A 16,850-nucleotide genomic window follows, 5' to 3' on the forward strand; every position below is an offset into this window, starting at 1 on the left:
GAAACTCCATCGCTTGACCTTCCTTTTCCCCTAGCAACCAGGATGCATCTTTCCTGTGCTGAATATGTCCGTTTATGGTACAGTACATAGATGTAGTAGTAGTAGTTAAAGGAACCAAGATGGGATGCCTATAATATTAAGACTAAGTCCCCTTTTGGAGCTATTTAGTACCTCCATCTATATCTTCACAAAGGCCATGCGTAGTAAAGAGCCAGGTGGTCTCTGGCTTGCAGAGGGGACCTCGGACCTGAATTGTGCTGCCTTTGGGAAGAATCAAGGCATCTGTATTTGATAACACAGAGGGGACTGATCCAAGCTGCCTAACTCTGGGGGGGTCAGGGCATTCTTTCTGAATGCTACTATGTTTTTAGCAATAGCTGTATTAAAATGCATCTTTAGATGAATTTTCAAAACAATTCAAAAGAAAATGCCATAGAAATAATTGATGTGTAAAACTCATCTCAAACAAAGGATGCCTGTGTAGAACTATGAAAACAAGTTCTCATTGTCTTATGAGTTACTTCATAAGCAGGTTAAACAATGGGGCATATAATGCAATTGTATCATCTAGTAGATTATCATTGTTCAGATGCAAATACACAGACAATCCAGAAAACACCCAGGTGCTTGTGATCTTTTTTGAACGGCTTCCAGGAAAAGTTCCAAAAATACATTCCAAACTTAATTAATCTGAGGAAATAGTTTGCTGCACACCTACTGCACAATTCACAAGTCAGTATGACTCCAACTTTGTACATTTCCCCTCTGTTTTACATTTTCAGAAATAAACTCCACTAACAATTTGCCACCCATAGATGAAACCAAACAACATTTCCATAATTTTATTTTGTGACATTTTCATATAAATAATAGTACAAAAGCTGAGCCTATTCTACTGTAAGGCAAAAGGTAAAGGACCCCTGGATGGTTAAGTGCAGTCAAAGGCAACTATGGGGTGTGGCACTCATTTCACTTCAGGCTGAGGAAGCCAGCCTTTGTCCACAGACAGCTTTCTGGGTTATGTGGCCAGCATGACTAAACCGCTCCTGGCACAACGGGACACCATGATGGAAGCCAGAGTGCACGGAAATGCCATTTACCTTCCTGCCACAGCAGAACCTCTTTATCTACCTACTCACACTGGTATGCTTTCAAACTGCTAGGTTGGCAGGAGCTGGGACAGAGCAATGGAAGCTTACCCAATCACGCAGATTCAAACCACCAATCTTCTGATCAGCAAGCCTAAGAGGCTCTGTGGTTTAAACCACAGCGCCACCCGTGTCTACTGTAAGAAGTCAGCAACCAAGACCGCTTGGCCAGATCTACCCCTTCCTGTTTCCCCCTGGAGATCTAACAGATGAGGAGAAAATAGAGATTGTGGCAATGAGGATTTGAAGGCATGGCTCTTCGATAGGTCCAGGTTGCAGAATGAGATCACCACTGCTCATCCACTTCCCTAATTAAACATCCAGCCAGGTGGCAGAAGGGGAGCAAAGGATCCAATCCCGCTGGGGTCTGCTTCCCCAGTGTGTTCTGGCAAAGGAGACTCCTGAAGCCAGCAGGATTACACCTGTTCAATCTTGTTTCCCTGCTGGGAACAGGTGTGCACAGGCAAAGCTGTTTATTCCTGTCTGATGATGTCCTATCCCCAGCAGTCCCAGATCACTCTGGGAGGCCCAGACAGAACCAGGGTGATGTAGGATTGCTCCATGCAACTCCCGTGAAGCCCTGACCACCACCCCCCTGCCCCCATTCCAACTGGCTGGGTTTGGGATCCAGCTAGATCCATTGCAAAGCCCTAGTTAGCACAATATATTAACATATTTACAGTCTTCTTGGTTATGCCTACTGTAATAGAGAATGTGAACAAAGTATGTAGCCCACCATTCTTTGGACTTGGGACAAGGAGTAGGCTATGGGGAAAAACAGCTACAGTTGCTTCACTCTTGTACAATAACAAGGATTAGAAGCTTAATTTTATTTTAAAAAATATATAAAATAAGACCTTTCTGCCTAGTTGGATCAATATGTATTGATGATAGCACATGGGACTCAAAGTGGCAAAATCAGGGCCTTCTGGATCCTTTGACAGCAATGTGAGCCTTCAGACTGGGTCTCTGGCCACTAACTGCAGTGTCAAGAACACAAATATTAACATGTGCGAGTGGAGAGGTCTGTACACACATCGGAGTGCCCTTCTCCTCCCCAAACCCCTTTATATTTTCTTTATGAGTAGAAAATACCACCAGCAGTTTGATGGAAAGGGGCATTGAATGTTAGTAGTTATGTGCCAAATAGCTTGATGGCAACATAGAATATTTCCTAATCTGCAGCTCTTTAACAGCAATCTCACAGGAGGAAGAATGTGGGAGTTGTGAACATGAATCCCGTGCTGATTTTTTCTTGATTAATGAAAGTAATATATTAATCCTACTTCTGGTAACTGAAACTTTGCGGTTATAACTGATGCAGTTAGAAATGAAAGCTTGGTTTTGGGCTACTGCATTCAACAACAATAATAAAAAATCCTATTTTATGCCTTTCAGTAAGTGTCAAATATTTTTGTGCTATTTTTATAATTCTCAAAAATCCCAAGAAAGATGTAGCTGCTATTTAAGGCCTGGCACTTGACTGCAGTTGACTACTGAACTAGTAGCAAATGTTAAAAATATACCCTTTTCCCAAAGACAGTTTACTTTCTTCCCAACAGATTTAATACAGCTTCAAGGGAGACAACCTCTGTCATTAATTGAGCTATGTATTTGTGTTAACTTCATTCAGCTAATTCAATTAAAATCCTTTTCAGCCCTACTACTGTGTCGACCACAGCAAACTATGGCAAGTTCTTAAAGAAATGGGAGTGCCTGATCACCTCATCTGTCTCCTGAGAAATCTCTATGTGGGACAAGAAGCTACAGTTAGAACTGGATATGGAACAACGGATTGGTTCAAAATTGGGAAAGGCGTACGACAAGGCTGTATTTTGTCTCCCTGTTTATTTAACTTATATGCAGAATTCATCATGCAAAAGGCTGGGCTGGATGAATCCCAAGCCGGAATTAAGATCGCCGGAAGAAATATCAACAACCTCAGATATGCAGATGACACAACCTTGATGGCAGAAAGTGAGGAGGAATTAAAGAACCTTTTATTGAGGGTGAAAGAGGAGAGCGCAAAATATGGTCTGAAGCTCAACATCAAAAAAACGAAGATCATGGCCACTGGTCCCATCACCTCCTGGCAAATAGAAGGGGAAGAAATGGAGGCAGTGAGAGATTTTACTTTCTTGGGCTCCATGATCACTGCAGATGGTGACAGCAGCCACGAAATTAAGAGACGTCTGCTTCTTGGGAGGAAAGCAATGACAAACCTAGACAGCATCTTAAAAAGTAGGGACATCACCTTGCCAACAAAGGTCCGTATAGTAAAAGCTATGGTTTTCCCAATAGTGATGTGTGGAAGTGAGAGCTGGACCATAAAGAAGGCTGATCGCCGAAGAATTGATGCTTTTGAATTATGGTGCTGGAGGAGACTCTTGAGAGTCCCATGGACTGCAAGAAGATCAAACCTCTCCATTCTGAAGGAAATCAGCCCTGAGTGCTCACTGGAAGGAGAGATCCTGAAGCTGAGGCTCCAATACTTTGGCCACCTCATGAGAAGAGAAGACTCCCTGGAAAAGACCCTGATGTTGGGAAAGATGGAGGGCACAAGGAGAAGGGGACGACAGAGGATGAGATGGTTGGACAGTGTTCTCGAAGCTACAAACATGAGTCTGACCAAACTGCGGGAGGCAGTGGAAGACAGAAGTGCCTGGCGTGCTCTGGTCCATGGGGTCACGAAGAGTCGGACACGACTAAACGACTAAACAACAACAACAACACAGGACAAAATCAAATTGTCCTAAATATCTCACCACAGTCCAGAGACAGCTCTGCGTAATTCCATGTGGTTTTCAGTTCCAAAACTACTCTGGGGTGACTTTTTGCAGCATTTACGAGACACACTAGACCCGGCTTCCTCACCCTCGGCCCTCCAGATGTTTTTGGCCTACAACTCCCATGATCCCTAGCTAGCAGGACCAGTGGTCAGGGATGATGGGAATTGTAGTCCCAAACATCTGGAGGGCCGAGTTTGAGAAAGCCTGCACTATGCTAACCAGATTTCACTCTAGGGTCCAACTCCTATAGCTGATATCACCTACCGGCTTTTTAAAAAAAAATTTTAATCACAAATAATTCATACTAAACTAGGCAGTTTTTACAGTGAAGGTATGTACAATAAATGCATGGCTATCACTTTTACTGAAATGGCCATGACTCACATAGAAGTTCCTGCGACTTCAGTGTGGTGTAGTGGTTAAGAGCGGTAGTCTCGTAATCTGGGGAACTGGGTTCGCGTCTCCGCTCTTCCACCTGCAGCTGCTGGGTGACCTTGGGCCAGTCACACTTCTTTGACATCTCTCAGCCCCACTCACCTCACAGAGTGCTTGTTGTGGGGGAGGAAGGGAAAGGAGAATGTTAGCCACTTTGAGACTCCTTCGGGTAGTGATAAAGCAGGATATCAAATCCAAACTCTCTTCTTAACTACTACTTCTTCTACTTCTACTTCTTCTTCTTCTTCTTCTTCTTCTTCTTCTTCTTCTTCTTCTTCTTCTTCTTCTTCTTCTTCCCTACACTGTTGAATATAAATCCATGTTATTAACCATCTTGGCTGTCTCTTAGTGCCTGAACTTCCACAGCTGTCATCCACCATGAACCACCATTGACAGGATTGGCAGCAACAGCAGCAGATACGTTCAAAGCTTGATATTTTATTCTCTTGCTAATTGTGCTGTTTTAAATGTGCATTTTATATATGATTTCCTTCAGAATGTTTCTGCTGAAATGTTAAGATATCTTTTTTACTAACTTTGCTGTGTTTAATGTGCATTCTGTACATAATCTCCTTTGTAAATTTTTATTTTGAAATCTTTAAGATAACATTTTAGTTTCCTGTTGATTATGTGGCTTTTAATGTATACTTCATGTCATTTTCTTCTGTAATCAAATTTATGCTGGATTGTTTTATTCAATGTTTTAATGTAGGATCTAAATTCTTTGAGACTTTTTTCTCTAAAATATAAAGCGATAGAGAAATGAAATAAAAAATAGAATAGTAATAATAATAACAGTTTTAATACTGTAACCAAAACTAGTATCAGGCCAAATTGTATTGTTGCTGAACTCAATTTGCCTAGCTATTTTGCTAACTTCTCTTTTATGTCTATATTCTCTGCTGGACTCTAATTTCTAAACAAATAAATAACATTTATTTGCATTGCAGTTATTTGTGTGTTCAGACCCAGAGACCTCCCCCCTAAATAAACACACATTTGACTCAAATTTTAGTTTTGGTTTTTGGCAGAATTTAGGCCACAATTTTATTAATTACAGAAAGTGAGTGGTTGCATAGACTCTGGTTCAACTAGCTCCCTGCACCCTTGCAGATAGCGCTGACCCAGAAATCTATCATAGGTCAGCCAAGGGTGAACACCTGTGGTAGGTGGAAAGCCCGGGAACGGACTATGTCTACTCCCCAGATGCTCCCCTGGACTCAGGCACAGGCACAACCCCCTCTCGGGGGTTGACCAAGCCAACTTGAGTCCCTGGATTCCTTTAACGGAATACCCTTCACATAGGGATGGCGAGACTGTTCTCCCATCCCTATCACCTGAACCAGTGCCTATCCGCCACACGAGCACCTGCTCTCACCGCCAACCACTCACACCTGTAACCAATCCCTTCACCCCACTGTCACTGCTGTCAGCACCAAATCATTCCCAGTCACAGACAGATGCACCCCATCAAGCATGCATCATGGAAGGTAATGCCCGGGTGACAGATCACTGTCCCGCCCAAAGCCAGAAACTTCTTGGCCACAGTGCTCTGGACACGCTTCCTGACGCTCTCAGTGGCAGCTGGGCACTGGCTACCTCACCAAACACATCACTGCAACAGCTGCAACCAAAATATTTTGAGTCCAGGAAGAGCTGCCTTCAACTCTTCCGAGTCCTCCTGCATGCAGGTCCGCAATCTCAAGCCGGGAGCTTCCGGCAAATCATTCTCGCCCAGCTGCACCACCATCGCCGCAGGTGTGCCTTCCGCAGACACCTTCGCCTGCACCATTGGGAGAAGCTCCTCCCAACACATTCCTCGTCTGGATACCCAGGAGACACTCACATGGTTGGGAAGTCCAAGCCTGGGTCTGAATCCAGACTCTGCTGCCCTCCTGCCGGCCCAGTCGACAATGCTGTGCTCGACTATCCAGACGTGCAGGGCAGACGGACCTAGGAATGAACAAAACAACATTAATAACTGCACCTCAGCTCCACTTCCGTAAATAACCCCATATGCATCAGACTTCCCAAATCCTTGATCCTGTCAACAGACAGGCCCCAGTGTGCAACAGTGGTGGCATCACAAATGCAAAAAGAATGAGGTGCAAACTCACTGGCCAGCAGACCACACGCTGCGATCGCCTTACGCATCACTGCAGCAAATTGATGCCTCCTGAATGGGTTCCCATCCTTGTGAATCAGAAAGGGACCATCCCCAGGCGGGCAAAGTGACAAATACTTCCTGGCATCTTTAACTGGACAAGGGCCAGGCTTACAGCCTCATTAAGGCACCTCTGCCCAACTGGTCCGTTTTGGAATTCTGGATGGTGAGAACCAGCTCCCCCTCAGAAAGCTGAACATCCTGCAAAAGCAAGCCCCTAGAGAACCCTCCTCGTGCTGACTCCAGCACCACTTCGCCCACACGCAGTGCACCAACAAACGCAACAGAGTAAGCCGCTGAAAAGAGTCTCGCTTCATAAGTGGACCAGCAGACAAGTCTTAACTTGCTGTACATTTTGGATAAAAGGTCAAAAGTGACTGGCCTCCTACATGGCGACTTAGGTGGCTGCAATCTGCCCCAACCCTCCAGAGCCTTGCGCACTAGAAACTTTGCACAAGGATCTTTAGAATAAAGGGATTTACAGAAAAATGAAATGGCAGAAGATTGAATTCTAATGGACTTAACCGCACGACCCATGCTCCACAGGTGAGCCAAATACTGCAACACCTGATGCATGGATGGCAACAAAGAATTGTCGATTGTCAAGTACCATGACTGAAACGCTAATAAGTCCATCCAGGCCCTCTTCTAAGACCGCAATGTGGAAGAAGAAACAGCTGCCACTAAGGACTAGCTGCTGCCAAGGTTCCAAAGCTGAACAGGGAAATATTCCGGAAACTGCTGTACATCCGGAGCCAGGGATCTGAAGCGCTCCATCTGAAAATGGGATAGGGCATCAGCAATATCATTAGTAGCACCAGGAATAAAACGGGCAGAAAACACAATGTTGAACCTGAGGCACCGCAGCACAAACGTGTGCAAAAGGGCAGAGACTCTGCTGGAGCATGACAACTGCCTTGCCAAAACACTCACCACGGCCCAATTATCGGACCAGAAACGGACCTGCCGGTCCTTGAACTCCACGGTCCGCATGTGCACTGCTACTACAATGGGGGAAAGCTCAAGAAACATTAAGTCACGGGTAATGACTGTGCCCTGCCAGTGCTCAGGCCATGGCTGTGCACACCAATGGCCACGGAAAAGAGCCCAAAACCCAAGGATCCAGCAGTGTCCAAATGGACCTGGAAATCACAGTGCAGGTTCAAGGTATCCTGCCACAGAGATACCCCATTGAACTCCCTCAGGAATTCCAGCCACATCTTGAGGTCTGCCTTGACCTCCCTAGGCAATCGCACCTGATGATGGGTGACTGCAGGCCTGCAGAGAGTCTTGCCAGGTGAGCACAAAGGGGACGACCAGGAGCAACCACCCTGCAGGCGAAATTCATATGACCCAATAGGGACTGAATCTGTCTCAAGATAACCTTCTCCAGTGGCAAAAAACTCCAAAATAATGTCAGATAGGGCCATCAATTTACCCTCAGGCAGTGAGGAAATCTGTGCCACAGTATCCAGCTGGATCCCAAGGTAAGACAGCTTTGTATCTGAAGAGTGTGCATGCACACAAAAGTTCATACCAATAACAAACTTAGTTGATCTCTAAGGTGCTACTGGAAGAAATTATTATTATTATTATTATTTTGTTTGTGATAATTACCCTTCTGCATTGTAGAGTTGAACTGGTTGTCTCCAGCTCTGAAGCTGACAGTTCACTTTAGTGAAACAGAGCCCAATAACCATTTTAGCTGGTTTGTGGCACTTAAGATTCCCAGGTTCCATGGTCTACTTCAGTGGTGTCCAAAGAGGGCCAGATTTGATGAAGTGAAGAGTTAAGGTTTTTTAGGATTTTTAGGATTAAACCGGATTAGGCCCTCGTAACGGACTTTGGACATGCCTGCAGGGGCATAGTAAGGGGGGTGGAGGTGCCACTCTGGGAGGGGTGACAAGATGGCCCCTGCCTCCCCCAGCTGTAGAGTGGCCAAGGGCGCACACAGTCCGTATGGGCGCTGTGCAAGTGGCAGCTCATATGGCCGCCGCGCGCAAGCGGCATCCCGTACGGACTGCGCACACGCGGGATGCCGCATTCGCAGTCCATATGGTCTACGCCGCCCCAGGTGCTGGAGAGGGTTCTTCAAACACTGCATGCCTGGTCTATTTAGAAGCCTTTAGCTGCGTAGAAACATACATTTTTTAAAGGTTCAGGATGTAGTTCCAGACAACAGGTCAGTCCTTGGTAAATACTTTGTGACTAGTTCAAAAATTCCAGTGATCATAAATAAACGGTATCCGGGATATAGTCAACCTACTTATATTTTTGATAAAATTAATTCAAACACTTTGAATCAATGCCAATTTATTCTCATTCTCCTTGGATGAGAGATAGGATATTAATGTAACAATAAATAAACAGTACACATAGATGCTGCTGGCTCATAAGCAAGAGGAACTTGCTCACTAGGAATGCCTCAGGACTTTTACACATCCTTAATTATCTGCCCAAAACTAGAGTGTAATAAAAATTAAGAGGAAAATCAGAGAAAAGAAAATAATGTCAGAACAACAACAAAAATGCATACATACAAAAGTTATTGAGAATTCCAGCTCTGAGCTAGAGGAATTAAACGGTGGTTGGAGCAGGGAATCTGCAGCAATCTGAAATTCAATGGTCAAACCTTGTTCCGTTTTACTTCTGTCCTTATTTCATTTAAAAAATAAAAACAAAGCACACATCCAAAAGTAGGCTTTTAAAAATGCTAAAATGTATGCTCAAGACACCAGATGCCCCATGCTCCTTGTGCTGTGGAATGTCAGCAAAGCCATCTCATTATTCCTGTTTTGCTGTCTCTGCACGGAGAATCCATCCGCAGACCAACATTTTCCATCCATCATGACATTAAAAAGGCTGCAGCATTTAAACACAAATGAGCAAAAACCCAAGGTACCGTATTTTTCGCCCTAGAGGACGCACTTTTTCCCCTCCAAAAATGAAGGGGAAATGTGTGCGTCCTATGGGGCGAATGCAGGCTTTTGCTGAAGCCTGGAGAGCGAGAGGGGTCGGTGCATACGGACCCCTTTCGCTCTCCAGGCTTCAGGATGCTATCTGCAAGCCTTTGGAGCGCAGCGGGCTCTCCAGGCTTGCGGATAGCAGCCTGCATCCCGATTGGTGCAGATATTGGGCAGCCCCACAAGCTCGGGGGACAGCGGGGAGGCGAAGCGCCGCCACCCCGCTATTCCCCAACCTGGTCTGGAGGCTGATGGTGGGGAGAAGCAAGCTTGCTTCTTGGGGATGACTTGCGCAAACCTGGGGGGGAAATAAAATTTTTTTCCTTGATTCCCCCCCCCAAAAAAAAACTAGGTGCGTCCTATGGGCCAGTGCGTCCTATAGGGCGAAAAATACAGTATTTAGTATACTGGACCTGCAAAACAGCAAATATGAACAAATGTTAATGTATGCAACTAAAAATAATGACAGATAAACACAACAGAGGCAGGAAAGGAGAGACATGTGAGTATGAAGAGAGGTGCTTGGGGTGACTGTCTTCTGATTATGGAATTCCCTCATGGTACATTTCAGAAATATTTCAAGACTTTGCCTGTGAATGCAAACTGTGTCCTTGGTTTTATCTGAGCGCAACCCCTGCTGGTGAGCTCATGAAGGCAAAATCTGGCCAGGAGGCCAGGTAGAAAGAGGTAGATTGTGCTGCATAGGATCTAAAACTGTTTTCATCACATACCTTGGGTTGTTTAATTCACTTATCCTTGTGGAAACAGTCTTTGCTTCTGAGTTAACAAAAACGGGAGTGGTCTGGTATTTTTTTACTATTGTTATTATTCATTCCATTTATTTACTGCTTTATATTTTTAAGAAAAAAATCTCAAAGTCGTTTACAACACACTAAAACAGCAAATAAAACCACGTAGACTAAAATATGACTGAATAAAGTCAAATATACATTCAAAGCAACATTAACAGGAAAATAAAATGTTATATTAAAGATTTCAAAATAAACCATTGCAAAGGAGGTCAGCTACAGAATGCACATTTAATGCAGCAAAGTTAACAAGAGAAGACAATATCTGCATAGAACATACCTGCAGCAGTTGCTGCCAGTCCTGCAACGGTGGCTTGTTTCACCTGTTCCTGGGTACAAGGAAATGACCTCTGAACATTTGTTCTGATCAACCCCACTTTAAAATGTCCACATTGCAGGTTTAGCCTCAGGAGCTGCTAGGGAGTAATGAAAGAGGAGGTTGGAATTGGAGGTGAACTCTTGGTAGCCGTAGCACTTGTGGCATAACTGTCAGCTTACAGATTTGAAAATAAGGGACCAGCAGCCTCGAAAATAAGGGATCAGCAGCCAAAATAAGGGATTTTCCAAGCACAGGTATGTTCAACTTCTGAGCCCCTCCGAGCCAAAGGCAGAAAGCCCAGCCAGCAGCCAAATGCTGTGTCCCACACCGATTTAATATGAGATGCAGTTTGTCCCATACATGCAACCACCATTTTAGGCATGATAGATATGTGCACAATTGTGCACACAGTGCCAAACACATAGTGCCAAACCCAGAAGTGACCCACAAACATCAAAAAGGACATCACTAAAAGGGTGGGGCAGGAGCAAAACAGGGCGTTTCCATTTCACGTGATTTCATGCAAGTGCACAATGACCTAGAACGCAACCCCCACACAAATCGAGGGTTCCCTGTATTTTGCCTCCCTTCCCTCTTGCTCTCCCTCTCCCTGGCCCTCTCAGGTATTTCTGCCCTGCTCTTCTTCCACCTCCGTTGCCCCAGCCAGAGCACCATTGGCGGGCAGGGCGTGGGAGAGGGAGCGGAAGAGCGGGTGGCATGTCGCGGGGTGGAGCAGCCCAGCTAAGAGGTGAATCATAGAACTGTAGAGTTGGAAGGGACCCTGAGGGTCATCTAATGCAGCGTTTCTCAACCTTTTCCCAACCCTGGCTCCCTTTCCACCTTGTTTCCTTCCTGTGACCCCCTGTCCTACCTGTAGAAAGGTAGCAATTTCAATGTTTTGTTTGTAAACAGATCATGTTTTAATTTTAATTTTTATAATTTACACAAAACACAATTACATTAAAAAAATATTCTTTAAGTATTTCTCTATCAATGTGACCCTTGTGCTTGATGACCAGAAACAAGCTTTTTATGTCCGGTTCTATTGCTGTGAGGAATAACCAAAGATCATCTCTGTCCAGTATGTTAAGGTGATTCAGGGTTAGGCTGAGTAAATAATTCACACAACTGAGACCTGAATCTACCAAAGACAAAGTAAGAAATGCCATGAAAAACAGTTTTGCTTGATCATTTCTCACTTCCCTCTGTGGTCCTCTGGTCTCGTGCCATGGCCCCCCATTTACACAATTTTCACCGGGGTCCCCGGTTTAGAAATGCCAATCTAGTCCAACCCCATCCAGTGCAGGAGTCTCAAGTAAAGCATCCCTGGCAGATGATGGCAGGTGTTTGTGTGAAAGAAAGAAGATACTGAGTTTACCAGGTGCTCTTGCGACTGTTTATCTTCTTTTTCTGACAGTGGATGAGTGTTACAAAATCTCGCATGGTGCCAGCCAGTGTTTGTCTAAATGTTTGGAAATAGCTTCTAGAAATGCATCTCTTTCTGCCCTCCAGGTGAGATGAGCAAAAGAGATTAACCTCTTTTAAAGCTTTCCTGGCAAGAGGCCCAGGCCATTAGTAATTGTGGGGAGGGGAGGCAGAGGCTGAGGTAATCATATCTTAGTTTAACACAGTTTTCCTCACCCTTGGCCCTCCAGATGTTTTTGGTCTACAACTCCCATGATCCCTAGCTAGCAGGACCAGTGGTCAGGGATGATGGGAATTGTAGTCTCAAAACATCTGGAGGGCTGAGATTGAGGAAGCCTGGTTTAACACAGCTAAAAGAAATCTGATGTGCTTTTGTATCTTTAAATCTACAAATGAGGCAGAATGACAGATATATTTACAGTGATGCTATGAATTCATTGGGTGCTCTTGCAACTCAGCTTGCTTGGAACATGGTGTCCTGTAATGGTGTCCCACTTGTGGTCTGGTGGGCCAAGGTTGAGGAAGACTGACCTGGCACAATAAAAAACCACAGGTGAGTGCAGATACAGTGACAGACATATTAGAACAGGCTTCCTCAAACTTGGCCCTCGAGATGTTTTTGGCCTACAACTCCTATGATTCCTAGCTAGCAGGACCAGCGGTCAGGGATGATGGGAACTGTAGTCTCAAAACATCAGGAGGGCTGAGGTTGAGGAAGCCTGTATTAAAAAATGTACAGATCTCTTTATTCTGGCCTTTGACACCTGAGATGTATGTTTTCAGGGTCAACCATATTCCTGCAATTGTAATCTGTTCCAAGTGTTTTTAATTTTGAATTGCTGCAACTCAACCTGGGACCTGCTAGTGAAGGATGGGTAATAATAATTTTAGAAAACAGAAAAGGGGTTCTGGTTGTACTGATCCTCACCTTCCAGGCAGACCCCCAGGCTCTAAGAATGATGGAGCAGCTGCTGCACCCACTACTCTTGCTAGACCACCTGCATGAAGCTTGCAAACCATGGGTGGTCCATGGATCAGCTTGGGAACACCTGTCCTGAGTCCTGCACAGCTTGATTTGGCAGAGGGCTGTAAGGATAAATGTGACTCTACTTTTAAGGGCACCTCCCATATTGAGCTGAGGTTAGGCCCAACTGAGCGGGCAGGGCAAGAAGCCAGAGTGAAGTAGCACCTAAAGGATATTAGACCTGTTCGTACTTAGTTCTTTAACAAATCCTCATTAAAAGAGAACATTACAGGGACATTGACTGTTCCACCTCTGGCAGAAAAATGTCCTGGACTGGGCTTGGGCTTATCTGCTTGTGCAGACAGATGGGAGTTTTGTCCCAAGGTCTGCTGTCCTCCTTTGCACCTTCCAAAATGCTATTCTGGAGAATCCCCCAGCCCTCTGAAAACCAGTTTGCAGAAGCAGCAGGCAAGGAAACCAGAAACACCTTGCCCCTGTGTAAGCAGAAAAACCTTCCCTTTAGGCAGACCTACCTTAGGATCCAAGCCTCCAGAACTCTAAAAGGTTCTGCTGCACCTATTCAGTCCAAACATTTCACTGATAAGTACGGTTCTGTTTTTGCCCAGTCACCACAGCTGACCTCGGGGAAGCAGCTTCTCTCTTATCCCTCCTGTAGTGTAAGAGAGCCCCTTCTGTGCAGCTGAGTGAAAGAGGCAACTGCTTTATCCCTGTTTACATCTTAGCAGCACAAGCTTACTCATTCACAGCAGAAAGTTCAAGGCCCACACGCCTGTACTTGTAGTCTGAGGCACTAAAAGGACACTCACCAAAAAAAACCCTCTAGCGTGCAGATATTAACACTGATCAAACTCACCGCTACTGAAAAAAGGATCCCAGCAAAACAAGAATATGTGCAACTTGATGTGCTGTGTGAACTTTATGTAGGGTAAAGGTCACAGCTGTTCAGCAAGCACAAAAGGGGGAACAAATGGCTCAAAGCCCCAACTGGGCTCCCTGTTGTGTACAGATCCCTTTTGTTTTTCATTCATTTTATATTACTGTCTATTTAAACGTTCACATTTTATTTGTCTAACGAATATCAGCAGGCCACTTAACAGGAGTGTACAGTGAAGAGAAAATATTTATAATTACAATGTGTTGAGGTAGTAATAGAGGGACTTTTATTTATGCTGAAAGAAATACAGTAATTTGGAATTGGTTATCAAAGCAAATATTAGGCAAGATCAAGAAATGCTCAGCTGCCAACAGCAACATTAGAGCGTCACTGGGCTGAAGCCTTTTTCAAACAACACTTTCAAAAGACATTCGGCCTGTTTATTTTATTTTTTAAAAAAGATATTTATTGAGATTTTCCACCTTTATACATTAAAAAATCAAAAAGAAAAAAACAAAAGTTAAAAACACATAAAGTTTACAATCCTTATTTTCAATAACATATTTCCCTGACTTCCCCACACCTCCCCTTCTTATATTCCAATTCAAATTGTTAATTCAACAAGTTCTTGTCCCCAATTTTTGACCTTTTTATATTTAATTCATTTTTTAAAAAACCCACCAATTGTAACTTATAAACATCAGTATTTAAACATCAGTACTCATTCTTAAAACTTTTTTCTAAAGTCGACCCAAATTCCCTTCCACGAATTCCCCAATTTTCATACTAATAACAAAACAAAATTTAAAAAACAGATTATAATTCTGCACCCTTTGGATTCCCAAACCCCACCCCCCCCTTTCCCGGTTTCAATCCCCAACAAATGTCCATCAGTCTTAGTCTACTATCAGCCTGGAGACCTCACGTCCGAGGCTCTTAATTCTCTCTCAATTCCTCTCTGCCGGTTTTTTTGGTAGTCCTTAATATTAAACACCAGATCTCGGAGAAGCTCTGTCCCAATAGGGTCCATGTTTCTTCCAGCCAGACCTCCATACTTAAAAGTGGAGCCTGAATCTTGTTTCTTACTCCTTTTAAGTCCAAATGTCCCAAAAGCTCCAACTTTCACCTTAATCAAATATGTAATCCATAGGTCTTCAGATCTCCACATAAGGAGATCTCTCCATTCTTCAACCTTCAATTCAAAACAGTTTTTCATCATCCAGTACTTATTTTCCTTTGTAACCATCATGTCAGGCCTCTGGCTCTCCTTTGTCATCTGCAACATTACATCTCCTCCTTCCTTTTCCTCAGGAACAACATATATCTCTTTCTCCACACTCTCAAATCTTTCAAGTTTCTCTTCTTGTCCAGCTGCATGGACTTCCTGAGTCAAGTCCTTATCAAATTCAATGGATTTGTTTACTGTTAAGTCCAGAGTTGCAACATTGGTAGCCAAAACATCAATTTGGCCTTGTAACTTTCCCAAGAGAAGAAAAACTCTGCCCAATTTAGCTTGAATTTTTCCTCCTTCAGCCATTCTTGTAATGTCCCAAAACCCCCTCTAGAGGGATTTTGGTTACTTAATCTTCCTTCCAGTTCAAATCCAAAAATCAAGTTAGTTTTTTTTTTGTTTTTTGTTTTTTGTTTTGGTGCACCGTTCCTGGAGGTACTGCAATACCAGGTCGATGCATGGAGTGGATGGAGCAAGCCCCTATTCCATCTCCCAGTTCCAAAAATCCATTTAAGATATAGTCCTCAAATAGAGGACATATCAGATATTAAACTGATAAGAACAGATACTACACTTGATCTTAGCCAAAAGGCTAAGAGAAGCCAAAAGGCCGAGAAGTTAGTTTGTATCAGTTCTTCCTTGTTCTCAACAAAATATAACCAAATTGTAGCAAATATATCCAGCAGAGATAGCAGAAACAAAGTTCTCTTTTTCCTTCTTGACAGCTAATTTGACAGCTGTCAAACTCTTCTATATCTCCTCAACAGGCTCTCTCGCGGATCACTCCCGGGTCCGGGGGGGTGGCACTTCAGCTCTCAAAATTAGCTCTTCTCCTCCAGTGAAATTACTTATACTGCCAAATCGTGAAATTAATGTCTTTTACCCAATAAAGAAGAAGAAATTCTCTCGACCTTAGTTAGCTAGTCCTTGCTTTAGATTATTTATAAGACGGGGAGACGGACTTCCTGTTTGTGCCTTCCCCGATCGTGCCTAATTAAAAAAAATTTTTTTTCTTTACAAATCCAATTTCCGTATTACTCACGGGTTGTTGCTTTTAGAGTCCAATTGTTCACAAGAAGAAGTCAGCGCTCTCCGACCATGGCATGCGGCTTCACTCCGCAGGAGAAGCAGTCGACTCTCAGCACCGCGCCGCTCGCCCCGTCCCCCGTTCCGAAGCCTTTAAAAAGGCTCCTTGAGGTTTATAAGTTAAAATTGGTTAACTAAAATGATGGGGCTGATCTTAGAAAAAGATTTTTAAGAATAAGTATTGATGTATAAAGATTGAGATTTATAAGTTAAAATTGGTTAACTAAAATGAATTAGAGAAAATAAGGTAAAGTTTGGGGACAAGAACTTGCTGAGCTAAAAATTGGAACTGGAATACAAGAAGGGGAGGTGTGGGGAAGTCAAGGAAATTGGTTCTTGACAGTAAGAAATGTAAATTTTATGTGTTTTTAATTGTATTTTTTAATGTTTTTTCTTTATTTTTTTAAAATTTCAATAAATATCTTTTTTTTTAAAAAAAGGCTCCTTCGCGGGTCGGGGGGGCACAAATGGTCACCAGGTTCACAGGCTTCAGCGCCTGTGATTTCTGATGGTCCGCGCGTCGCTGCAGCGGCAAGACCCAGATCCTGTGGAGCCAATTCCCTCCGGAGCTCAGAGGGAATCCGCCATTAGCCGATGGCGCTAACCCGGAAGTTCGACATTC

The 16,850-nt window shown here is 43.8% G+C and overlaps 1 protein-coding gene and 1 non-coding gene across 2 annotated transcripts in view; one reads left to right on the forward strand and one right to left on the reverse strand.

The window, feature by feature from the left end:
* ALDH1A1 (aldehyde dehydrogenase 1 family member A1) overlaps positions 1 to 16,850 on the forward strand; it is a 203,120-nt gene that overhangs the window by 180,767 nt on the left and 5,503 nt on the right. The gene's annotated exons all lie outside the window — the stretch shown is intronic.
* LOC128423810 (U2 spliceosomal RNA) lies at positions 15,556 to 15,743 on the reverse strand. Its single transcript, XR_008332871.1, has one exon. It is a non-coding gene; the product is annotated as a U2 spliceosomal RNA (small nuclear RNA).

The sequence above is a fragment of the Podarcis raffonei genome, chromosome 11, assembly GCF_027172205.1.
Source record: "Podarcis raffonei isolate rPodRaf1 chromosome 11, rPodRaf1.pri, whole genome shotgun sequence".
In the NCBI taxonomy this organism is placed as follows: domain Eukaryota; kingdom Metazoa; phylum Chordata; class Lepidosauria; order Squamata; family Lacertidae; genus Podarcis; species Podarcis raffonei.